Raw genomic sequence first — 25864 nt, 5'->3', positions numbered from 1 at the left:
TCTCTCACTCACACACACACACACACACACACACACACACACACACACACACACACACACACACACACACACACACACACACACACTACAACCCGGTGAACTACATGCTGGAGTTACCCTTCTCTGACAGTCATATTTTCCTTTCGGGGGATAGGGAGGGAGGTGAGGGGCGTTTGTATACCTGGGCAGTGGATCCGGCCAGGTGTATCGGTGCCACCACGTGAAGGCGTCCCTCTCTAGCACCCATCGCTAAATTAAAGCAATAGGGACATCGCTAAACTGAAGCACCTCACCTTTGAAAATCCTTAGGTCGTGATTGACTTACCTGGCCGCTCCATATGGTGTTCTGGCGTCCCAAAATACGTCCTCGTGTTGAAAGGGTTATTTTTTCTCTCCTGTCATTTTCTCTTCTACTTATTATGCTCTCTAGTGTTCTTTCTCCCTCTTCCTGTCAGTCTCTATCTTAATTGCATCTTGAAGGCCAGGTAGCATGCTATTGTTCTTTTTCTTCTTTTCCTCCTCCTCCTCCTCCTTTTCTTCTTCTTCTTCCTTATTGTTATTATTATTATTATTGTTACTAGTCGTGTTGCTATTATTGTCTTCGTTGTTGTTGTTATTGTTGTTGTTGACGTAAGCTATTAAGGTCGTGTCAGTTCAAGTCATCATTAGCTTGCCTCTTCACACACTTCCGCCCCATTTCTCTGTTTTCGATGAGGGTACAATCTTTTTTTTACTTCCTCATTTGCAATCGGTGTTTTATTATTATTATTATTATTAGTAGTAGTAGTAGTAGCAGTAGTAGTAGTAGTAGTAGTTGTTGTTGTTGTTGTTGTTGTTGTTGTTGTTATTGTTGTATTGAGGAAGGGGGAGGCCGAGGATGAGATGGAGGGATGAAATGGAGAGGTATATGAGACGGCGGTGTGTGAACTGGTGGGAGGGCAGTGAAATGGCAGGGGACAGGGCGACATGGAGGCGATTTGTTTGTGGCCACCCCTTACGGGCTTAAGGTGTCTGGCAGTCGATAGATAGATAGATAGATAGATAGATTATTATTCAGCGGACGTGTTAAATCTCTTTAACTTGCTTCGGGTTTTCTTCTTTTTGCCACATATTTCCCGGATGGTAGTCTCTCTCTCTCTCACCATAGCACTTCTTCGTGACTAGCATCATATTCTAGTGTCAGGCTATTGTTACAGCACAACAGTCAAGATGGATGGATGGTAATTTTAGGCCAAGTAAAAGTGAAGAGAGTATCATTTTTTTTTTCTTTATTTATGTGCCATTTTGTTTTCATCTGATGGGACTGGGCTATGGTTGTTTTAATTTTCTTGAGCCTCAGTTTATGGTGAGTCTCCTTGGTTACTAGTCAAATTTGCCCCCTCACCTGACTACACCTGGCCGATAACCTAGGTGATATTGGGTTTGAGATTTTGGGGGGGGGGCAGGTGAAGGTGAAGGGGGAACTTAAAAATATTCTCTCTCTCTCTCTCTCTCTCTCTCTCTCTCTCTCTCTCTCTCTCTCTCTCTCTCTCTCTCTGGTATCCCCCTTCTTCCCCTTACTTCCTCAATTCCATCCTCCTCCTCCCTTTCACATTCATCTCTCCTCTCCCCCTTCACATCCCCCTCTCCTTCACAGCCCCCTCTCCTTCACATCCCCCTCTCCTTCACATCCCCCTCCCCTTCACATCCCCTTCCCCTTCACATCCCCTTCCCCTTCACATCCCCCTCCCCTTCACTTCCCCATCACATCTCCCCTCCTTCACAAACCCCTCTCCTTCACTTCCTTCTCCCCCCCCCCTCCCCCGTCATAGTCGATGCGTTTAATATTCCCGACCATGTACCGCCACTCCCTCACCCCCTCCATTCTCTCTCTCTCTCTCTCTCTCTCTCTCTCTCTCTCTCTCTCTCCAACCATCCCCCTCTCCCCTCTGTTCCCCCTTCCTTTTGTCCTCCCTCTCCCCCTCTTTCTCTCCCCCAGGTACCCGTTTCCCTCCCCTTTCCCCTCTTCCTCCTTCCCCTCTTTGTCCGTCCCACCACCCTCTCTTTCTCTCCCCAAGCATCCCCTCTCCACCCCTTCTCCTCTCTTTTTCCTTCCCCTCTGCTCTCCTCTCTCCTTCCCCTCTCCTCCTCTTCTGTCTTCTTCCTTCCCCTCTCCTTCCCTTCTCTCTTTTTCCTTCTATTCTCATCCCCTTCTCTCTTTTTCCTTCCCCTCATCTCCCATTCTCCTCTCTTTTTCCTTCCCCTTTCCTCCTTTTTTCTCTTTTTCCTTCTATTCTCTTCCACTTCACCTCTCTTTTTCCTTCTCCTCTCTTTTTCCTTCCCCTCTCCTCCCCTTCTCTCCTTTTCCTTCCCATCTCATCCCCCTCTCGCCTCCCCCTTCCCCCTCCTTATAAATGTTGGCACAATCTTAATTTTCCCAGCTGTCCCTCCACTCCCCCGGCGGATCAGCTTGGCCCACACCACATTAGCGTTTAGGATTCACTTTGGATTCAGCCCACACCACAGTAGCGTTTTGGATTCACTTTGGATTCAGCCCACACCACAGTAGCGTTTAGGATTCACTTTGGATTCAGCCCACACCACAGTAGCGTTTAGGATTCACTTTGGATTCAGCCTACATCACATTTGCGTTTTGGATTCACTTTGGATTCAGCCCACACCACAGTAGCGTTTAGGATTCACTTTGGATTCAGCCTACATCACAGTAGCGTTTAGGATTCACTTTGGATTCAGCCCACACCACAGTAGCGTTTAGGATTCACTTTGGATTCAGCCTACATCACATTTGCGTTTAGGATTCACTTTGGATTCAGCCCACACCACAGTAGCGTGTTGGACTCACTTTGGATTCCTGGTTTTCCTGTCATTCATTGGTATTTTGAACTTTGTATTGACAGTGTAGGGTTGTGTGTGAAACATAGTAGTAGTAGTGGTAGTAGTAATAGTAGTACTGGTAGTAGTAATAGTAGTAGTAGTAGTAATAGTAGTAGCAGTAGTACTAGTATTTGTTGTAGTTGTAGTAGTAGTAGTAGTATTTGTTGTAGTTGTAGCAGTATTAGTAGTGGTAGTAGTAGTAGTATTTGCTGTTGTTGTTGTTGTTGTTGTTGTTTGGGAGTAGTAAAGGGACCTTTTTTATAACCGAGCAGTGGAGTCGCCTGGTTATATCGGTGCCACCACGTGAAGGCGGCCCTCCTGCTCAAAAGAGAGAAAGAGAGCCGGAATCAAGTGACAAAAAAATAAGTCATCGGTTGGAAAGGGTTAGGGATCTGTCAGCCTGTGAGATTGCCCCCCCTCTTTTTTTTTTTTTTTTTTAACAAGATGAGCAGAGGATGGAAAAAACAAATTGAATAAAACAGACCGACTATAGAACTAAATAATCCTGACTCACGATGACTCAAGAGGCGTAGAGTCAGCAAGAAAGTCGAGCACGTCTTGACCTCACAGCTGCCCATCTCAAGACACGCCTGTTACACTTGGTTGACCTTTGACCCTGTATGCCGTACTAGGTCACACTGGAGAAGCTGACCCAAGTTAATTTGCTTGTGTTTCTGACGTTGGGTGATGATGGTGGTGATGATGATGATGGTGGTGAGGATGATGATAATGATGGTGGTGGTGATGATGGTAATGATAATGATGGTGGTGGTGGTGATAATGATGGTGGTGGTGGTGATGGTGATAATGGTGGTGGTGGTGATGGTAATGATGATGATGGTGGTGGTGGTGATAATAATGATGGTGGTGGTGGTGGTGGTGATAATGATGGTGGTGGTGGTAATAGTGATGATGATGATGATGATGACGTTTGGAATAATGATGATAATGATGATGATGGGGAGATGGATGTTTTTCTTAACAACGTGTACTTAATATACATAAAATCTAAGCCTCTACACCATGCACAGTAGCGTCCTGTTATCTTGCTTATCATTATCTCTAAAAGTCTCTCTAAAGCTGAAGCAAATCGTCTTCTCTTAATAAAATCGTCTGGTGGTACTGGAGTTATCTGGCTTATCACAGTCGCCATATACCTCCCACAATATCGTCCTCTTATCTTCCTTATCAGTAGCGCTAATACTGTCCTAAGCTTAGTAAAATCGTCTTCTCGTCATAAAATCGTCTGATATTGGAGTTGTTACCTGACTTATCATTATCACCATACGCCTCCCGAAATACCGTCCTCTTATCTCGCTTACCAGTAGCTTTATTTAACCCTACCAGCGATAAAATCTCCTAAGCTGAATAAAATCGTCTACTGGAGTTGTTAGCTGGCGTATCAATATCGCCATACACCTCCCACAATAGCGTCCTCTTATCTCGCTTATCAGTTGGCCTTATCTGGATCCATGACTGTCACACATACCTCTCGCCACAATGAACATTTTTATCTCTGTTCTTCCCATTGTTAACATTTTTGACGTCCAATAACCTGCCTACCATTCATGATTTATTTAGTTACTGATATCTTGTCTTATCTGTCCTTATCTGTGTGTGTGTATATCGTTTAGTTTAAGAAGGCTCCAACATGCTTTTTCCACGCTGCTCGATCTTTGGCAGCCTCCCTGTTCAGTCCCTTATTCCTTAGGTCACACTCTATGATCTCGTCCCAGGTCTTTTTTGGTCTGCCTCTCGCAACCTTACCTCCGGTGTTTACACTTCTCACCTTCGGCACCCAATTGTCATCCTCCATCTTCTCACTATGCCCAAACCATCTCAGTCTACCCCTCTTCATCACAACACCAACACATTCAAGTCCCATCCTTTCCCTCAACACTTCAGTCGCAATCCTAGCCCCGTGCCCAGTCCTCGCATGCATTTGTATAGATTTTTCTGTTTATTTATCTCCGTATCTGTGTATTTCCGATTTGTGTGTGCTAATCTTCATCTGTATGTATCTTGCTGTATATTGTTTATCCTTTTATTTCTCTGTCTAGTTTTTATCTTTATCTATCTGTTGCCTGACCCAGCATCCTGTGAAGGGTGGCTGGAACAGAACAACCACCAGCCCTAATTCCAGTAACCCGCTAAGCAGCACGTACATACTTACATAAATACATTCATACATGCATACATACATAAACTGTCCTTATACAGTATTTCGTCTACTTAACAAAACTGTCTGGCTTGTGCCGTTTGGGGGAAATGATAATAATAATAATAATAATAATAATAAAAATGATGAGAGAGAGAGAGAGAGAGAGAGAGAGAGAGAGAGAGAGAGAGACTACTATGCTCAGATAGTTTGCCTTGCTATAACGTGATTACAGTTGAACGTTAGCCTGAACCAAGGACGACTGTGTGGAGTGAAGGCTGCGACTGTGGTGGAGAAAGTGTGGTGGGGTGGAGGGAAGGTGGAGGCTGAGAATGTGGTGGAGAAAGTGTGGAGGGAAGGTGGAGGGTTTTTCTGGCCTGGGAAATGCCGCCAGAGTGAGGTGAGATGAGGCTGGGTTTAGAGGTAGGGTGAGTTGAGGTGTGGATTGATGCAAGGTGAGGTGAGATGTGGAGTGAGGTGAGGTGAGGTAAGGTTGGGTGTAGAGCTAGGATGAGGTGAGGTAAGATTGGGTGTAGAGCTAGGATGAGTTGAGGTAAGGTTGGGTGTAGAGCTAGGATGAGGTGAGGTAAGGTTGGGTGTACAGCTAGGATGAGGTGAGGTGAGGTTGGGTGTAGAGCTAGGATGAGGTGAGGTAAGGTTGGGTGTAGAGCTAGGATGAGGTGAGGTAAGGTTGGGTGTAGAGCTAGGATGAGGTGAGGTAAGGTTGGGTGTAGAGCTAGGATGAGGTGAGGTGAGGTGGGGTGTAGAGCTAGGATGAGGTGAGGTAAGGTTGGGTGTAGAGCTAGGATGAGGTGAGGTAAGGTTGGGTGTAGAGCTAGGATGAGGTGAGGTAAGGTTGGGTGTAGAGCTAGGATGAGGTGAGGTGAGGTGGGGTTAGAGCAAGGATGAGGTGAGGTGTAGAGTGAGGTGAGGTGGAGGAGGCCAGAAATAGCGTGCTCACTTCCACAATCAATAATGCAACAAAGTGTAACATGTGGCGACCCGCACCCAAGTGACTGTTCGGCATCCCACCTCATCCCATCCCATCCCATCCCATCCCGTCCTGTCCTGTCCTGTCCCGTCGCGTCCCGTCCCGTCCCGTCCCGTCCCATCCCATCCCATCCCAACCAACCCAACCTAACGTAACCTAAACTAACCCATCCCAACCCAACCTAACCCAACCCAACCCAACCCAACCCACCACATCACCCCACCCCACCCAACCTCGCACACCTCATTTCTTACCACACCTGTCTTGTTACCTCTTGCGTCTTTGCTTCACGTCATTTCACTTCCTCCTCTTCTTCCTCTTCCTGCGACCCACCATTTCACAGCATGTCGCACTTCTTTCATTACACCTTACTCTCTGTTTAACATTATTTCACTTCATAAATTTGCTCCACATCACCTGTTACACTTAATCCTCATTCATATCACCTTCATTTCACTTCATATTCACTTCTTAACCTTCCTTCACATCACCTTTTAATGACTTCTGATCCTTTGCTCGTCCACGTCTATTGCACTGGATAGGACGCCTTCTCTTGGTGACGCAGCCGCACCCTGACGGAGGACCTGCTTGGACTGTCCCCTAACTCATCCTCCTTTCACGGGATAGGGAGGAAGTTGAGGGGGATTACCTGGCAGTGAATCCCCCTTGTCTTATTGGTGCCACCCCGCGAAGGCGTCCATTATTAATCCCTTGGGCCATATTCACGTCGGTTAAGGAAGCTCCATAACAAATTTTCCTAAGCGATTTATTCTGCTTATCATAGCCTGGCAGTGAATCCCCCTTATTGGTGCCACCCCAAGAAGGCGTCCATTATTAACCCTTGGGCCATATTCTCGTCTGTTAAGGAAGCTCCCTAACACCTCTTCCTAAGCGATTTATTCTGCTTACTACCCACTGCTGTCTGTGTGTTACTTAAATCATTGTAATACCACCATACTCTGCATAAATAGCGTTCAAAACGGTATTAGCCAGCCGTATCCAAAAAATAAATCGGTGAGGAAGAGGTGTTAGGGAGCTTCCTTATTGGGCGATAATATGAGCCCTTAAGTTCTTTGATGAAATTTTGAGTTTATTGTTTTGTTTTTTTTTGGGGGGGGGCGATTTTACTCAGCTTAATCCTTTCAGTCTCTCTCTCTCTCTCTCTCTCTCTCTGAAACTTGTGTGTCTGGTTTCATCTGGCTGAACTTGTTTACTTCCAGAAATTGAGTAATATTTCATGGGTGCATTATGTGTGTGTGTGTGTGTGTGTGTGTGTGTGTGTGTGTATTGCGGTACGTTGTTGTTTTATGTGATGCATATTGTGTTGCTTTTCATCCTGTTGTGTGTGAATGATGTGTATTGTGCTGCTTTACACTGTGTTATGCTGTGCTGTGTTGTGCTGTGCTGTTTTGGGATAGAAGGAAAATGCAGCTTCTTGACATGCTTGGCTGCAGAGACGGAGGGAGGGTTGAGTGGCGTGGCAGGGTAGGCAGAAGAAAAGGAAAATGAGTGAAGGTGACGGAAATAAATCGGGGCAGAGACAGTCATGAGGGGGAGGGGAAGACTGAGAGAGAGAGAGAGAGAGAGAGAGAGAGAGAGATGGGTGGGAGGGAGGACAGGCAGGAAAAAAGCACGGTGAGTGGTGACAGATAAGTAAATAGACCATAGGCTTGGAGGTGAGGGTGGGGGAGAGAGAGGCAGAGACAGACTTGGAGGTGAGGGTGAGGGAGAGAGAGAGGCAGAGACAGACTTGGAGGTGAGGGTGGGGGAGAGAGAGAGGCAGAGACGGGCATGGAGGTAAGGATGGCGGAGAGGGAGGCAGGGGGGACATAAGGAGAGGCAGGTGAGGTTAGAGTGAGGCAGGGTGAAGTGAAAGGCAGGCAAGAGAGTTAGCAGTAAGGAAGAGGGATAAGGAACGAGGAGGAGAGAAGGGGAAGGAAGGGGAAGATGGGTTGGTGGGGGAGCAGACAGACAGAAAAGGAAAATGAATGAAAGTGATAGGGAAGAAGTGACTCGATCTTCAAGACAGTATGGGGAGGAAGGGAGGGGAAGGAGAGGGAGTTAGGGAGGGGGAGGAGAGGGAGATAGGGAGGGGGAGGAGAGGGAGGCAGGGTGACGAAGAGGGAAGGAAGAGTAAGGTGGGTGGGCAGGAAGGCTGACCAAAAAAAATAAAAAGAAAATGAGTGAAGATGACTAAAGAAGAAATGAAGTAAGCATAAACAGGTTTGGTAGGCGGCAGAGACAGGCAGGGGACTGAGTGTGAGGCAGGGAGACCAGAAGTGAGACGGAGGGAGGCATGTGTGAGGCAGGGGATGAAGATTGAGGCAGGGATGACAGGAGTGAGGTAGGAAACTAGCAGGGAAAAAGGAGGTAGGAGGCAGAGCTGGAAAAATGAGGAAAATGAGTGAGGGCGCAACTCAAGGAAGTGTGAGGCAGGGGAGGCCAAGTGTAGGGCAAAGGAGCCAATAGTGAGGCAGGGAAGGTGGTGTAGGGTAAGTGGGGAAGGATGAATGGGGCATCGGTGAGGCAGAGAAGGTAAACAAGAGAGGAGCGTAATTGAGGCAGGGACAAGGCAGGATGTGAGGCAGGGAAGAAGCTGTTGGACAAATAGGGGTGGAACTGGGGAGGGGGGTGAGGTAGAAGGATGCAGGGGACGAAGAATGAGGCAAGGAAGGGAAGGCAGGGGAACCAATAGTGAGGCAGGGAAGGTGTAGGGGTAAGTATGGGATAGGGGAGAGGGGGGCGGTGAAAGGGGGTGAGGGGAGAGGAAGAGGGAGGCGGTGAAGGGGGTGAGAGGTGGTGATGGGGGTTAACTTGAGCGACATGGGAGTCACTTCAAAGGGCCAGGTAGGCAGCCCCCCGTCACCCTGCCTCGCATATTAAATAACTCCCTGCATTGTTTCACACCAGCCCTACACTCACACCACTTAACACCACCATGCCACTCACACCACTCAACACCACCATGCCACTCACACCACTCAACACCACCATGCCACTCACACCACTCAACACCACCATGCCACTCACACCACTCAACACCACCATGCCACTCACACCACTCAACACCACCATGCCACTCACACACTCAACACCACCATGCCACTCACACCACTCAACACCACCATGCCACTCACACCACTCAACACCACCATGCCACTCACACCACTCAACACCACCATGCCACTCACACCACTCAACACCACCATGCCACTCACACCACTCAACACCACCATGCCACTCACACCACTCAGCACCACCATGCCACTCACACCACTCAACACCACCATGCCACTCACACCACTCAACACCACCATGCCACTCACACCACTCAACACCACCATGCCACTCACACCACTCAACACCACCATGCCACTCACACCACTCAACACCACCATGCCACTCACACCACTCAACACCACCATGCCACTCACACCACTCAACACCACCATGCCACTCACACCACTTAACACCACCATGCCACTCACACCACTTAAAACCACCATGCCACTCACACCACACCACCATGCCACTCACACCACACAACACAATGCCACACACCACTTAACACCACCATGCCACTCATACCACTTAACACCACCATGCCACTCACACCACACACCACCATACCACTCATACCACTTAACACCACCATGCCACTCACACCACACACCACCATACCACTCACACCACTTAACACCACCATGCCACTCACACCACCTAACACCACCATGCCACTCACACCACTTAACACCACCATGCCACTCACACCACTTAACACCACCATGCCACTCACACCACTTAACACCACCCTACACTCACACCACTTAACACCACCCTACACTCACACCACTTAACACCACCCTGCACTCGCACCACTTAACACCTCCACGCTACACCCGCCAAACTACAACCCGGAATTAATGTACAGGTGTACTTTAATTTGTCCTCATTATCTATCTATCTATTGCCAGACGCCTCAATCCCGTTCGGGGTGGCCACAAACAAATCGCCTCCACGTCGCCCTGTCCCCCGCCATTTCACTGCCCCGCTCCCAACTTACACCCCCCTCTCTCAATATACTCATTATGCTGTGCTAAATTCTGCCCAGAGGTTCGTGACACCTCTTCTTCAGCGACTCATTTTGCACATCTTAATAATTCTCGTTTACTTGTATCTGGAAACAGTCGATATTACATAGATGTTCGTAAAATAAGTAGGTGTATATGGAGACTGAATCGCTAAGGAAGAGGCGTTACTACGTCTCAAGTGCCACCTACCATACGGACATAACCATTCTATACCATACCACTGGCTACTACCATTTTCATCTGTTTCACCGTCTTTGCCTTCTATTTGACCTACCATACCACCGTGTTTCACTGTTACTGTCTTCTGTTCCACCGTCTGTTTCACCACTATCTTCCATGTTACCGTCTGTTTCACCACTATCTTCCGTGTTACCGTCTGTTTCACCACTATCTTCCGTGTTACCGTCTGTTTCACCACTAACTTCCGTGTTACCGTCTGTTTCACCGTCTCTTTCACCACTATCTTCCGTGTTACCGTCTGTTTCACCACTAACTTCCGTGTTACCGTCTGTTTCACCGTCTCTTTCACCACTATCTTCCGTGTTACCGTCTGTTTCACCACTATCTTCCGTGTTACCGTCTGTTTCACCACTAACTTCCGTGTTACCGTCTGTTTCACCACTATCTTCCGTGTTACCGTCTGTTTCACCACTATCTTCCGTGTTACCGTCTGTTTCACCACTAACTTCCGTGTTACCGTCTGTTTCACCACTATCTTCCGTGTTTCCGTCTGTTTCACCACTATCTTCCGTGTCACCGTCTGTTTCACCACTATCTTCCGTGTCACCGTCTGTTTCACCACTAACTTCCGTGTTACCGTCTCTTTCACCACTATTTTCTGCGTCACAGTCTGTTTCACTATCTTCTGTCACCGTCTGTCCTTTTTAAATATCACCCTTACACATAAACGATTCATAGGCCATTCAGTTATCATTTTCTTTATCTGATATTATCTTTTTCTCCTGTTTCAGCTCCTCGGCAGACCATTAAAGGTAGGTCCAACTCGAGGCTCATCCTTGGGCGTGTTCCTTGGGCGTTGTGGATCGATCAGGCGCCTTTAGTTTCATTTACAAAAGTTATTCCTACGCCCCATAGTTGCGGTCATCATAGAAAATGGTGGTTGTACGGGCTGACTGAAGTATAGAAGGAAAATTCTTGCTCCATACTCTTTTCACGTTAACTTGGCCTAAATTTGACGTATCTCTATCTTGCATGCTGCGTACTAAGAAAGGATTAACAACTGAATGTGTTGCTAGTCACGAAGAAGTGCTGTGAAAAGATGGGGAGCCGTAGTGTCTGGTAAACTGAAGTATAGGTGCAAGACTCGTACACTCTTTTCACTTTAACTTGACTAAATTGACATCTCTCTATTTTAAATGCTGGATTGTAGCAAAAGATAAACAGGTGAATGTGTTGCTAGTCACGAAGAAGTGCTGTGGAAAGGATGGAGAGCCGTAGCATTGCCTCTCAGCCACTGTCAAGTAAAAATCAGTCAGAAATTTTGGAGTCTGCATCCCACTTTTCGATTTCAGGTTTAAATAGACGAGGTTTAAGCAGACGAGGTTTAAGTAGATGAGGTTTAAGCAGTCGAGGTTTAAGCAGACGAGGTTGAAGCAGACGAGGTTTAAGCAGATGAGGTTTAAGCAGTCGAGGTTTAAGCAGTCGAGGTTTAAGCAGTCGAGGTTTAAGCAGACGAGGTTTAAGCAGACGAGGTTTAAGCAGATGAGGTTTAAGCAGACGAGGTTTAAGCAGACGAGGTTTAAGCAGACGAGGTTTAAGCAGTCGAGGTTTAAGCAGTCGAAGTTTAAGCAGACGAGGTTTAAGCAGTCGAGGTTTAAGCAGACGAGGTTGAAGCAGACGACCGTAGGATTTAAAAACAAGGGTAGGAAATTACCTTCACCTAACCACATAGCTAAAAGACTTCAATAAACAGAATACGTTTACCAGGCAGCAGGAAAAATAAACAAATAAATAGATAAATAGAAATAAATAAATCCTACTTGTGAAGGGATTGGGCGTGGGGGGTGAGGAGGGGAAGGTAAGTTGATTTTGGAGTGGAGTGGGTAGCACAGGGGTCGAGATTTGTGTGGGAAGTGGACAAATGAGTAGTTTAGGCCTATTGGGGAGGGGAGAGGAAGGGGAGAAGAGAGAGGGGAGAGGAGAGGAGAGGGGATGGGCGGCGAGAGGAAGGGAGGAGAGAGGGGAAAGGAGAGGAGAGAAAGTGAGAGGGGATGGGGGAATGGAGAGGGGAGGGGAGGCGAGAGAGAGAGAGAGAGGATGGGGAGGAAGAGTTTCAAGAGGGGAGAGGGGAAGGGAGAAGAGGAGGAAAGAGGAAGGGCGAGGGGAAAGGGATGGCAGAGAAAGAGAGAGAGGAGAAGGGAGAGGGACGGGGAAAGGGAGAGGAAGAGATAGGGGAAGGGGGAGGGGAGAGGAAGAGAATGAGGAAGGGAGAGGGAATGCGGAGAGAAGAGGAAGGGAGAGGGGAAAGGGAGAGGAGATGATTCGAGAGAGAGGGAAGGGGAGAGAAAATAGGAATGGTGTAGAGGGGAGGCGTGGGGAGACGGAAGGGAGAGATTGAGTGGAGGGGGAGGGGGGAGGGACGAGGGTGTGGGGCTTGGGAAGGAAGGAAACGAATTAGGTGGCGAGTAGAAGGGAGAAGTATAAGAGGGAGAGTGAGAGGGAGGGAGGGAGAAGGAATGAGGGTGTGAGGGAGAGAGAATGAGGGAGGAAAGTGCTGGCGTATCGTATTCAGAATGAGGGAATGAAGGTGTGAGTGTGTGTGTGTGTGTGTGTGTGTGTGTGTGTGTGTGTGTGTGTGTGTGTGTGTGTGTGTGTGTGTACCTTATCTTTCACGAACCTAAATGACAGAATCATAATGCCACGTACGTCGTTTCCTTAGCACTTCTTCGTGACTAGCATCATATTCTGGTGTTCATCTCTTCCTGCAGTTCCGAGGTATAAGACATAGCGGTTTGACATCCTTTCCATAGCACTTCTTCGTGACTGTCATCTTATTCTTGTGTCAGTCTTGCAGTTCAGTGGCAGAAAAAAAACTATGACTCACACTTCTCACAGCACTTCTTCGTGACTAGCACCATATTCCAGTGTTAATCTCTTGTTTCAACTCAGCATTCGGGATGGGGTGATTGAAGTTTTAGGCCAGTTAGAAGTGAAAGGAGTATAGGTTGATGGAGCTTGGGTATGAGAGTGGGTGTGGTGAGGAGAGTATGTATATTATCATGGTGCTGATAAGATAAAAGTTAACCCTATCTCTCTCTCTCTCTCTCTCTCTCTCTCTCTCTCTCTCCAGACGATTTTATTCAGCTGATAGTGAGTCATAGGAGCCTTCATTGGTTATATACACGTCAAAATAGATCACTGCTGGCTAACATTATTATTATTATTATTATTATTATTGTTGTTGTTGTTATTATTATTATTAATTATTATTATTATTATGTGTTTTTTCTTTGACTAACCCTAATAACTATAATTCTTGTTACTGCCTCTATCACCGCCACACTGCCATCATCACCACCTCACCACCACCATCACCACCACACTACCATCACCACACCACACCACCGCCATGACCACCACACTACCACCACCACCACGCCACAGTCCACACGACCACCATCACCACCACACTACCATCGTCACCACCTCACTACCACCACCACACCACACAACCACCATCACCAGCACACTACCACCATCACCACCTCACTACCACGATCACCACCTCACTATCACTACCACAATCACCACCTCACTATCACTACCACAATCACCACCTCACTATCACCTCCACCATACTACTACCATCATCATCACCACCACCACCACACCACCACCACCACCACCACCACATCCATCACCACCAGCACACAACATCCATCACCACTGCCACTCTACCACGATCATCACCACCACACTAGCACCATCACCACCACCACACTACCGTCACCACCACCACATTACCACATCACTGCACCACCACCACCATCCCTGACTACCATTATCACCACACCACACCACCATCATCACTACCACACAACCATCATCACCACCACCATCACATTATCATCATCACCGCTACATTACCACCATCACCACCACCACAATACCACCACCTCACCACCACCACCACAATACCATCGTCACACCACAACCACCACAGTACCATCACCGCCACTACACTACCAGTCACCACTACACTGCCACCATCACACCACCATCACCACCATCACCACCACACTGCCACAATCACCACCACACTAACACCACACCAAACAATCACCACAACCACACTATCACCATCACCACCACCACACTACCGCACCACCACACTACCACCATCACCACCACACTATCACCATCACCACAACCACACTACCTCCATCACCACCACCACACTACAACGATCATCACCACCACACTACAGCAATCACCACCACCACACTACCGCACCACCACATTACCACCATCACCACCACACTACCACCACCACCACACCACCACAATCACCACCACTCTACCACCGCACCACACTACCACCATACCACCACCACCTCTTCTTATCTTAGTTCAGCTTTAATCTGTCCTTTCCTGCTTCCTTCTCCCTCCCACTCTCACTCCCTCCCTCCCTTTCTCTCCCTCTTTACCTCCCTTCCTCCCTGCCTTTCTCTCCCTCTTTACCTCCCTCCCTCCCTCCCTCTTTACCTCCCTCCCTTCCTCCCTCCCTCTTTACCTCCCTGCCTTTCCCTCCCCATTCCTCTCTACCCTGCTCCCTCCCTTCTCCTCTCCCCATTCTTTTCTGCCCATTCTCTCCCCATATCTCTCTACCCGCCTCATTTTCTCCCCATTCCTCTCAGTTACTCCCTCTTTCCCACTCTCCCTCCCCATTCCTCTCTTCCTTCCTCCTCCCTCCCTCCCTCCATTTCCTTCCTCATTCCTTCCTCTCTCCCTCCCTCATTCTCTCCCTCCTCCCCAGTCCTCTTCCTCTGTTTCCTCCCCCTTCCCTCCAATCTCCCCCCATTTCCCTCCCCGTGCTCCCTACCTTACTCTCTCATCCTGTGTCTCCATGTCGGGCCCCCCTCATGCCTCTCTCTTCATATTTGTCTGTCTGTCTGTCTGCCTGTCTCATCTTCTCTGTCCCCTTTGCGTTCAGTCTCTTACCCACCTTCCTGCCACTCATCTCTCTCTCTCTCTCTCTCTCTCTCTCTCTCATCTCAGTCTCATCTTATATCCCTCTTTTTGCCTCCCTCACAAGTTCATTTTCCTCCATTTTTCTCTCCAGTCACCCACTCATTCCCTCCTCTCATCTCTCCTCCTCCTCATCTCTCTCTCTCTCTCTCTCTCTCTCTCTCTCTCTCTCTCTCTGTATATCTGTCTGTCTATCCATCTATCTCTTTTTGTGTGTGTCTGTGTATCTATATATATGTATGCATGTATGTATAATGTTCCTATCTGATTGTCTGTCTGTCCCTTTCTTTCCATCCTTCCTCCTTCCTTCCTCCTTCCTTCCATCCCTCCTCCTTCCTTCCTTCCTTCCTTTCTTCTTTCCTTCCTTCCTTCCTTTCTTCTTTCCTTCCTTCCTTCCTTCCTTCACCTCACCTCACCTCACCTCCTTCCTTGCATCCCTGCCATAAGCTGCCATCTTTGCAATCACTCCCATCGTCTCCTTACGTTGCACCTCACTCTTAATCCCGCTTCCTTCCTTTGCCTCTCTGTTTACGTAGCCTTTTCCTGATTGCTATTCATTCCCCAGGTGCTTTAGAGAGAGGCCTTCACTTGGTGGCACTGATATCACCTTTTCCTCACTCTTTCCTCTTCCTCTTCTTTCTTTCCCATCCCCTCTTCCCCTACTTTCTTTCCCCTTCCTCTTCCCCCTTCCTTCTTCCCTCCTCCCTCTTCCCCCTTCCTTCTTCCCTCCTCCCTCTTCCCCTTCCTTACTTCATTTACTTGGCATATTCAAGTAATTTTCTTGTCATACTCATTTCGCATCTCTTAAATGCAGCGCCAGCACTTACACTCTCTCTCTCTCTCTCTCTCTCTCTCTCTCTCTCTCTCTCTCTCTCTCTCTCTCTCTTCTCTTCCCTTTATTTTCTAGTTTTTTCTTTTTTCTCTTTTCTCCCTGTAACACCTCTTTTTCTTTATATTCCTGTCCCCTTTTCTCTCTTCCCCCTTTGCTCTTTTTTAATCCCCTCTCTTTTTCATGCTGACTTTTTTCATCCTCTCTCTCTCTCTCTCTCTCTCTCTCTCTCTCTCTCTCTCTCTCTCTCTCTCTCTCTCACACACACACACACACACACACACACACACACACACACACACACACACACACACACACACACACACACACACACACACACACACACACACACACACACACACACACACACACACACACACACACACACACACACACACACACACACACACACACACACACTGTCTTCCCACCCCGTCACCCTGTAATTCCCCTGCCCATAGAACATAATATTGCACTTACCGTCCCGCAGTGCACCCATCCTGCCTCTCACCTTGCCTTCCCTCCTGCCTCACCCTAGTCATACCTCTCCTTTCCTTTGCCTTACCCTAGCCTTGCCTCTCCCTTCCCCTGCCTCACCCTAGCCTTGCCTCTCCCATCCCCTGCCTCACCCTAGCCTTGCCTCTCCCTTCCCCTGTCTCACCCTGGCCTAGCTTCTTCCCTGCCTAACCCTACACCCATCCCTCACCTAACCCAGCCTATCCCTTGCCTTACCATACACTCCTGTCTCACCCTCCCTTGCTTCCCTCTCCCTCCTTCATCCTAGCCTAGTCTCTCTCTGCGTCACCCTACACCCCTGCCTTACCCTACATTCCTGCTTCTCCCTACACTCCTGCCTTACCCTGCATCCTTGCCTCACCCTGCGCCAATGTCTCACGCAGTACCTCTGCCTCACCCTATCTAAGCCTTTTCCCACAACAAGAAAATTTTTGGACATGTCGATTTTTTCAGGGATGGCCGTAATTAGTCTTATACCTGCATTACTACTACCTCATTCTGTGTGTGTGTTTGCCTCTTAATGAAGGTAGTTATTTTTTTTGTTGCATTTTTTTCAGCTGCCAGACGGTTTTATTTATCGTAGTACAGACCTTTCATAGTGAATAAATATGTCAAGGTCATATCTAAACCCTCCAACGGGAAAAGTCTCTCCTAAGCTGAATAAAATCGTCTGTTATAAGGTTACAGCAGGAAAGGCGTCATTGGAGTGAAGGGTCAGTCCATTCAGAACGATGACCTCTTGCTGGCCACCCCGAAGGCATAATACTTGGGATCGAACCCGCTTGCCTTTGTGCATCTTTCTCTGTGTATCTTGTCTCTCTCTCTCTCTATATATATATATCTTTTTCTTTTATCCATCATTCTCTTAGGCATTTTTCTTTGTGTCCCTCTTCCTCTCTATCCATCTTTCTCTATATCTTTCTCTATGTCCATCTGTCTAAATGCATCTTTTTGTGTGGATTATTCTGTATATGTATATTTGTATTTTTCTCTGTGTGTATCTTTCTCTGTGTGCATCTTTCTCTGTGTGTATCTTTCTCTGTGTGTATCTCTCTCTGTGTGTATCTTTCTCTGTGTGTATCTTTCTCTGTGCATCTTTCTCTGTGTATGTCAGTGTGTCTGTGTAAACAAAATATCACATGACTGCCTGATTCGGAACAAAATTGTCGCATACATTGTGAGTGCGGTCTAACAAGAAGGGATTTTATTATTATTATTATTATTATTATTATTAGATCCCTTAAAGGTCAAAGTCACGAATCAAGGTCAGAGTTCATAGCCCTTATTCTCGTCGGTTGAGGAAGCTCCCTAGCACCTCTTCCTAAGCTATTTATTTCGCTTATTACAACCTTGCCGTCCTCTTCTGTCTTACTTAAATCATCCTAATTTCATCACCATACTCTGCACAAATAACGTACAAAAACGATATTAGCCAGTCGTATCCAAAAATAAATCGGTAAGGAAGAGGTGTTTGGGAGAATACCGACCCAGGATCAGACGATATATAAATTGTTTGTGGGGAACGGAGCGTAAGACCTTTTGAAGTACTACTTGGCCTTGGAACTCCCTATGAACCCCCCTCCTCTCTCTTTCTCTCTCTCTCTCTCTCTCTCTCTCTCTCTCTTGTGGGGAACGGAGTGTAAGACCTATTGAAGTACTACTTGTCCATGTAACTCCTTATAACTCTCTCTCTCTCTCTCTCTCTCTCTCTCTCTCGTCGGTTAAGGAAGTTCCCTAGCTCCTCTTCCTTGGCGATTTATTTTTGAATATGGGTAATTAATATCCCTTTTTACATTGCTTAATCAGAATAGTGGCGATATGGGAAGGATTTATGTAACAAGAGGGCAGTTAGGTGTAATAAAATAAATCGCTTAGGAAAAGATGTTAGGATGATGTTAGTTCATTTTTATTCAGGTCAGAGGTCAGGGTCACAAGGTCAGGGTCAGTGTACGGGAGCGATTTTATTGAACTATAGATTTTTTAAAAACTCTAACTGAGCCTTGAAATTCATCCTTTTGTAGCGTATTTCGTAGCACTTCTTCGTGACAAGCAATCTTATTCTCGTGCTTCACATTTTCCATAGCACTTCTTCGTGACTAGCATCATATTCCAACGTTATTCTAGTGCAGCACATACTTTCGAGACAACTTCTTTGTGACTAGCAGAGAGGCAGGAAGGAGGGTAGGGTAGGTAGCGAGTGAGGGAGACTGGGAGGCAGGTTAGGCAGGCAGTGAGGCAGATAAAGTAGGCAGGGAGGCGGTGAGGCAGGTAGGTAAGGTAGGCAGGTGAGGTAGGTAGGATGGCAGGAAGTGAGGTAGGCAGGGAGGCAGGTGAGGCAAGCAGAGAGGCAGGTGGGTTAGGCAGATGTAGAGAGAAGGAGGCAGGGAGGGAGGAATAGAGGAAGTGAGAGAGAGAGAGAGAGAGAGAGAGAGATGCGGAGTAGAGGGGGAGAGAAAAAATAGGAAGGTGCGAGTGAGGAAGGGAAGAAGAGAGAGGGAGGAAGGAAAAGAGGAAAGGAAGGAGGGAGGGAGGGAGCGAGGAATGGAAGGAGGGAGGGAGGATTAAAAGGATGGAAGGAGGGAGGGAGGATTAAAGGGATGGAAGGAGGGTGGGAGGCTGAGGAGGAGGGAAAGAGGAATGGAGGGAGAGAATAGAGGGATGGAAGGAGGGAGGGAGGCAGGATTAGAGGGAGGGAGGGAAACAGCGGGGGTTTGATGGATATTTCACCATTAAAGAGGACAGAGACCCTCCTCCTCCTCCTCCTCCTCCTCCTCCTCCTCATTTAACTACTACCTCATTAACTCCTTCCTCTTCCTTCTCTTGCTCTCTCTTATCTTGCTTTCCTCATATCTTCCTTCTCTTTCTCTTCCTCCTTCTTACCTGCGGCGGAGCTGACAGGTCTATAAGTGGTACACCTGGGGGATCCTTTTTTTTTTTTTTTTTTTCAGGGATAGTTGGAATATCTGGTCTTGGGGAGCGCTGAGCGAGTTTCTTATGAAATACAAAGTTGCTCAGCTTGAAAATTTGGGTTGATTTAACATGTCAGCCGTTGCGTCAGCTGGCTACAGTATTAGGCGATATTCAGTGTCGGCCAAAAGGAGGCATTTTAGCGGTTTTTTTTTTTTACGAAGTACAAAGACACTCATCTTGAAATTTTGAGTTGATATCACGTGTCAGCAGTTGCAGCAGCAGATGCATTAATAGTTTCACCGCGGGTCTGTGAAGATTGTCTCTTCAACTTTTCCTGCCTCCTCGACTTATTCATTACCTCCGCCAAGGGGGTTATGTTTTGGGCGGCGTTGGTTAGTTTGTCTGTGTCTGTCAGCAGGATTGCTCAAAAAGTAATGAACGGATTTTGCTGAAATATTTTTTGGGGGTAGGGCGTCACTCAAGGAACAGTCCATTAGATTTTGGTTGTGGTCCAGATCATGATCCGGATCCAGGAATTTTTTGTCTGTTTGTCCACACGATATCTCCAAAAGTTCGTAATGAATTTCGGTGAAATTTTGTGGAAAGGTGGGCCATGGGCCAAGGAAGAATTCATTAAATTTAGGGGTGGATCTGGATTCTCATCCGGATCCTGCAGTGGCTTTGGGGGAGGTATGCTTTCTGTGAGTGCTTTCTAGTTCTCTATTCATTCTTCCTTATGCCCCCACCTCTCTCTCTCTCTCTCTCTCTCTCTCTCTCTCTCTCTCTCTCTCTCTCTCTCTCTCTCTCTCTCTCTCTCTCTCTCATTCCACAGTCCCACCCTTCCTCTTTTTCTGTTGTTTTTTTTATACCCCTCTTCCAGCCCTCCTCTTTTTCCTTCAACCCCTTCACTACGAGAGATCTCCTTCATCTGAAAAAATCGTCTGAAGGAATTAAAGGGCAAATAAAGATAACGTAACGCACCTGATATTCTGAAACACCTTATTATCAGTCCTTTCTCGAGCCTCCTCTCCTCTCCTCCCTCTCCTCTCCTCTCTCCTCTCCTCTCCTCTCCTCCTTTATCATCATCTCTCCTCCCGTCTCCTCTCCTGCCATATTCTCCTCTCCTCCCCTCCAGCCCCTCTCAGTCCTATACTAAGTCTCTAAATATTGTTTCTATTTTGTGTACGCATTTGATTGCATTTTATATTGTGTCTTTGTTTTATCATTATATTCCACTTCCAGTAATTTTTTGCTTGCTGTTAGAGAGAGAGAGAGGGAGAGAATTTACATGCGTATGTGTGTGTGTAATTGTTTATGTATACAAATTATATATATCTCTATCTATCTAATATGCAAACCTTTGTGTGTGTGTCTGTAGCCTGTGTGTTATGGGAAGAGCTGTCTTTCTCTGCCACTGAGCCACGTGAATTATGCTGCAAAAGAACGAAAATCTGGGACAATTTAAGGTGAAAAGGACGAAAATCTGGGCCAAGTTAAAGTGAGAAAGTACGAAAATTTGGCCCAAATTAAGGTGATTAGGGCGAAAATTTGTACCAAGTTTAAGAGAAAAAGGACACACACACACACACACACACACACACACACACACACACACACACACACACACACACACACACACACACACACACACACACACACACACACACAAGGACGAAAATCTGGGCCCAGGCGAAAAGGGTAAAGAAAGACTCCGCATCTCACCCCCAAAAGTCCACAGGTTGTCTAGCACTTCTTCGTTACTAGTGGTTGCCGGAGAGGGCCGCCTTCACGTGGTGGCACTGATACAACAGGTCGGTTCAGGCGTTTCTCGGTTACTCCCCTACCCCCCACCCCCCAAAAGAGAAAGGTGGACTGCAGGTGACTATACTCCCTTCACCTGAACTTGGCCCAGATTTTCGTCCTTCAGTTTTACGTAGATTCGTGGCAGAAGAAAGGATGCTACGGCTCTATATCCTCTCTAAAACACTTCTTCGTGACTATCATAATTTTCTAGTGTTAATCTACTGGTACACCTCAGCAGTGGAGATGGAGAGATGGCAATTTTAGGCCAAGTTAGGGTAAAAAGGAGTGTAATACGAATAATGAGTAAAAGCAGAGTAATAAGCAGACGAGCATATTAATGAAGGCACCATCTAACCCCACTATATCTAAATCTACTCTGGAAATAGACAGAGAGTGTAGGAAAAGGGTCCCGGGAGTGAAGGGGAGAGTGTATTAGGCTCCCCCACGAGTGTATTAGGCTCCCCCACGAGTGTATTAGGCTCCCCACACCCCCTCTCAATGCCAAAACAATGCCCAGGAGTAAAGCAGTTTAAGATTACCCTCGCTAAACACATGCACTGCCCACCATGAAAACTGAAAGGGAAAAATCTCTGTCTGTCTGTCTCTCTCTCTCTCTCTCTCTCTCTCTCTCTCTCTCTCTCTCTCTCTCACACACACACACACACACACACACACACACACACACACGCACACATACACACACGCACACACACACACACACACACACACACACACACACACACACACACACACACACACACACACACACACACACACACACACACACACACACACACACACACACACACACACACGAGTCAATACGACGTTCACGCTAACTGGACAGATCCCTCCCCCCTTTCACCTCAATTGATGGCCAGGTGTTATGAGATGGGAGGGTTGATTGGACTAGTAACCAAGGAGATTCATTCCTACCTCTTGGCTCATCGGATTTCATGCCATCACGACCTGTTTCCGTATTTTCGTCGGTTAGGAAGCTCCGTAACACCTATTGCTTAGCGATTTATATTTGGATACGGCAGGTTAATATCAATCGCAAATTATTCATGTAATGTTGATATTTGATTGAGATGACTGACAGGGTAGACGACAGTAAGGCGTAATAAAAATAATTCACTAGGTAAGAAGTGTTAGGGAGCTTCCGTAAAGAGAACACGGGCCATAGTAGGCCAGTAGGACTAACCTTGTTCCGTTAGATGAAAACAAACCTACTACAGTGGCGACCTTAAAGAAATGAAATGAACGTAAAACGTAAGGGACGGGACGATGATAGGAAGGGTGGGGAGAGGAAAGGAGTAGAGAGGAGAGGAGAGAAGACAAGAGAAGTGAAGAGGAGAGGAGAGGAGCAGAAAAGAGAGGAGAGGAGAAGAAAGGAGTGGAGTGGAGGGGAGAGGAAAGGAGAGGAGCGGAGTGGAGGGGAGAGGAGAGGAGAAGAAGGGAGTGAAGTGGAGGGGAGAGGAAAGGAGAGGAGAGGAGAGGTAAGGGTCCGAAGGGGAGGAATATAGGACGCTAAAGGAGCCAAGGGATTTCTGGGATTACCATGAAGGGGATGTGGGATGCAGGCCACACACACACACACACACACACACACACACACACACACACACACACAACCAGTAATGCATCAGACAAGCTAACCAAAATTTTCCGATACGAGACAGCAAAAAATAAAATAATAATAATACTATGCTATGGTAGGCAAAATAAGGAAAAATTTCTGATACGAGAGCTGAAAAAAAGAAAAGAAAAAGAAAAACAGTGTATTAGACGAAGGAAGCAAAATTTTTCGATGTGAGAAACTTATAAAAAAAAAAAAATGTAAACTGATGTATTAGGAAAAGAAAAAACGGTATGGTGTAAAGGGCAGAACAGGAAAAATTTTTCTGAAATGAGACAGCAACAAAAAGCATACAGAGAGTGGTGAAACAGGGATAAATCGCCAAGGAAGAGGTGTTAGGGAGCGAGGTAATCTGACGAGGCGAGGGCGTATGGGCCATTGTGTGGTTGGGTGATGCGGCGACAATGGCTGGTGGCTCAGTCTTCACACCTGTGGCTCTCTGTTTACACCTGCATTTATCACGTACGTATCATCACTAACAAAATTACCACGGACGCTTGATATATTTGCCTGTAAATTGCCACGGACGCTTGATATATTTGCCTGTAAATTGCCACGGACACTTGATATATTTGCCTGTAAATTGCCACGGACACTTAAATCGGCAACTGTGAACTGCTACGGACACATGATAGATATGGCATCTCACCTGCTTGTAAGTTGCCAATGACACATGATAAATCGGCAGCTGTAAATTACCACGGACATTGATAACTATGGCAACTGTAAACTACTTGTAAATTGCCACGGACACTTAATATGGCAACTGTGGACGGTACTGGCACTGTAAAAAAATATATGGCAACTGTGAATCATATATATAAATCTACACTTTTTCCAAAATGAATAGACGCACACTTCGAGCGATAATTTTTGACATCACAGGCGAGAGTTCAAAATGTTTCACGAATTTTACCCCACATTAATCAACTTACTTTCATGATTGTGTGTGTGTGTGTGTGTGTGTGTGTGTGTGTGTGTGTGTGTGTGTGTATTTTTTTAGTTTTTAATGGAGGTGACAGTAGGTAAAGGGAAAATAAATGTTGGTTCCGGTCCAGTGTATGTTTATGCTAATTGAAAAGCCTCGATGCAATAGAACTAATGAAGGGCAGCGTTACAATAGGCAGCTGTTGTTTTTCTGTGCCTGTGTGTGTGTGTGTGTGTGTGTGTGTGTGTGGTGGTGATGTTGTAATGATGATGTGGTACGGACACGGTTGGTTTTTATATTGGTAGTGGTGATGGTGGTGTTATGGTGGTGTTGTGGTGGTGGTGGTGGTGTTGAGGTAATGGTGTTGTATTATATATTGCAGTGCCGGTGGTGGTGGTATTGCTTAATGTTGCAGATGTTGTATTGTGTTCTTGAAATGATGTTATAGAATTGATACTGCACACCATCCCACAACCACCCCTCACCCCGACCCCCCCCCCTCCACCCCTACTGACCTAATAAACCCTTCTTCTTTTCCTCCACTTCTCACCCCCTAACACCTTCCCCTCACCCCTCTTCCCTACATCCCTCTCACCCCTCCTCCTCTGCCCCTTTCCTTGCCCTTCACGTCTCTCCTACCCTCCATTCTTTGCCCATTTCATCCCCTGCCCTACACCTCCCTATCCATCACCACCATTACCTTCCCACACGATGCCTCCTTCCCTTCCACGTCTGTCTCTCTCCTTTGCTCCCTTCCTTCCCCTCCCCACCCATTTCTTCCCCCTGCCCTTCTCCCACCCTCATCATCTTTCTCACAACCTAGTAACATCCCTCTTACCTTTCCTCCTCTTTTTTTTTTTTCTTTTTTTTTCTTTATCACCACCCTACCGCCTAAATACCTACTCAGCCTCTTACCCATAGTTCTCTTGACCCCGTGGTAGTGGTGGTGATAGTGGTAGTGGTGATAATGGTGATAAGCGCTGGTGGTGATGGTGATGGTGATGGTGATGATAGTGGTAATGGTGATAATGGTGAGTGATGGTTGTAGTGATAATGGTGATAGAGGTGGTAGTGGTGGTGGTGGTGATAGTGGTGGTTGGTGGTGATGGTGGTGGTGATAGTGGTGGGGGTGATAGTGGTGGGGGTGGTGATGGGTGTGGTGATGATAGTGGTAGTGATGGTGGTGGTGATAGTGGTCGTGGTGGTAGTGTCTGTGAGTCTCCACGTATCCTCTTTAATGGTAACCTTTCGGGGTGTTCGCGCCGCACCCTCACATTTATGAACACTCTCTCTCTCTCTCTCTCTCTCTCTCTCGTTGACCTATTTCCATCCTCTTCCCTCCTCTCCTAGTCAGTCTTTCCATCATCTTTTTTCCCTCCTCCTCCCCCTCTCGCATATTCTCTCTAACTCGCTTTTTTCTTCTTTAATCTTTCCGTGTGTGTGTGTGTGTGTGTGTGTGTGTGTGTGTGTGTGTGTGTGTGTGTGTGTTAGGCAACCTCTCTCTCTCTCTCTCTCTCTCTCTCTCTCAACGTTTTATCTGTCTGGCTATCTATTGATCAATATGCCCTCACTGCCCCCTCCCCCCCCCTCTCTTTCTCTCTCTTTTTCTCTCTCTTATCGTTTCTGTCCGCTCGACCTGTGACATTAGGCAGTTTCCGTTTCTCTCTCTCTCTCTCTCTCATTTGTCCTACTCTTTATCTCATTTTTTTTTAATGTCAGTTTTAAAAGTATTTGCTTATGTCTTTCAATTAATTTATGCTGCGTAGAATTATAATGTATTTTGTGAGAGAGAGAGAGAGAGAGGGCACTGAGGTCTAATGGTCAAGGTGAAGGGAGAGACAGAGAGATAGGGATGGAGAGGGGATGAAAGGGGTGATGGGAGTGAGTGAGAGTGGGAGAGATGATGGAGGGAGGGGG

General features: G+C 47.0%; 1 protein-coding gene across 7 annotated transcripts in view; it reads left to right on the top strand.

Annotated features, from left to right (window-relative positions):
* Window positions 1-25864, top strand: part of PMCA (plasma membrane calcium-transporting ATPase 3) — a 485021-nt gene that overhangs the window by 66430 nt on the left and 392727 nt on the right. For all 7 annotated transcript variants that reach the window (XR_013899883.1, XM_080283982.1, XM_080283980.1 and 4 more), the window contains exon 2: window positions 11086-11106. The gene's annotated coding sequence lies outside the window, so the exon portion shown is untranslated. The remainder of the gene's footprint in view (window positions 1-11085; window positions 11107-25864) is intronic.

The sequence above is a fragment of the Coenobita brevimanus genome, chromosome 99, assembly GCF_032717465.1.
Source record: "Coenobita brevimanus isolate Jiangsu-jjx chromosome 99, ASM3271746v2, whole genome shotgun sequence".
In the NCBI taxonomy this organism is placed as follows: domain Eukaryota; kingdom Metazoa; phylum Arthropoda; class Malacostraca; order Decapoda; family Coenobitidae; genus Coenobita; species Coenobita brevimanus.
Note: the sequence above shows the minus strand (reverse complement) of the source record. Positions and strands in the feature narration are given on the sequence as shown.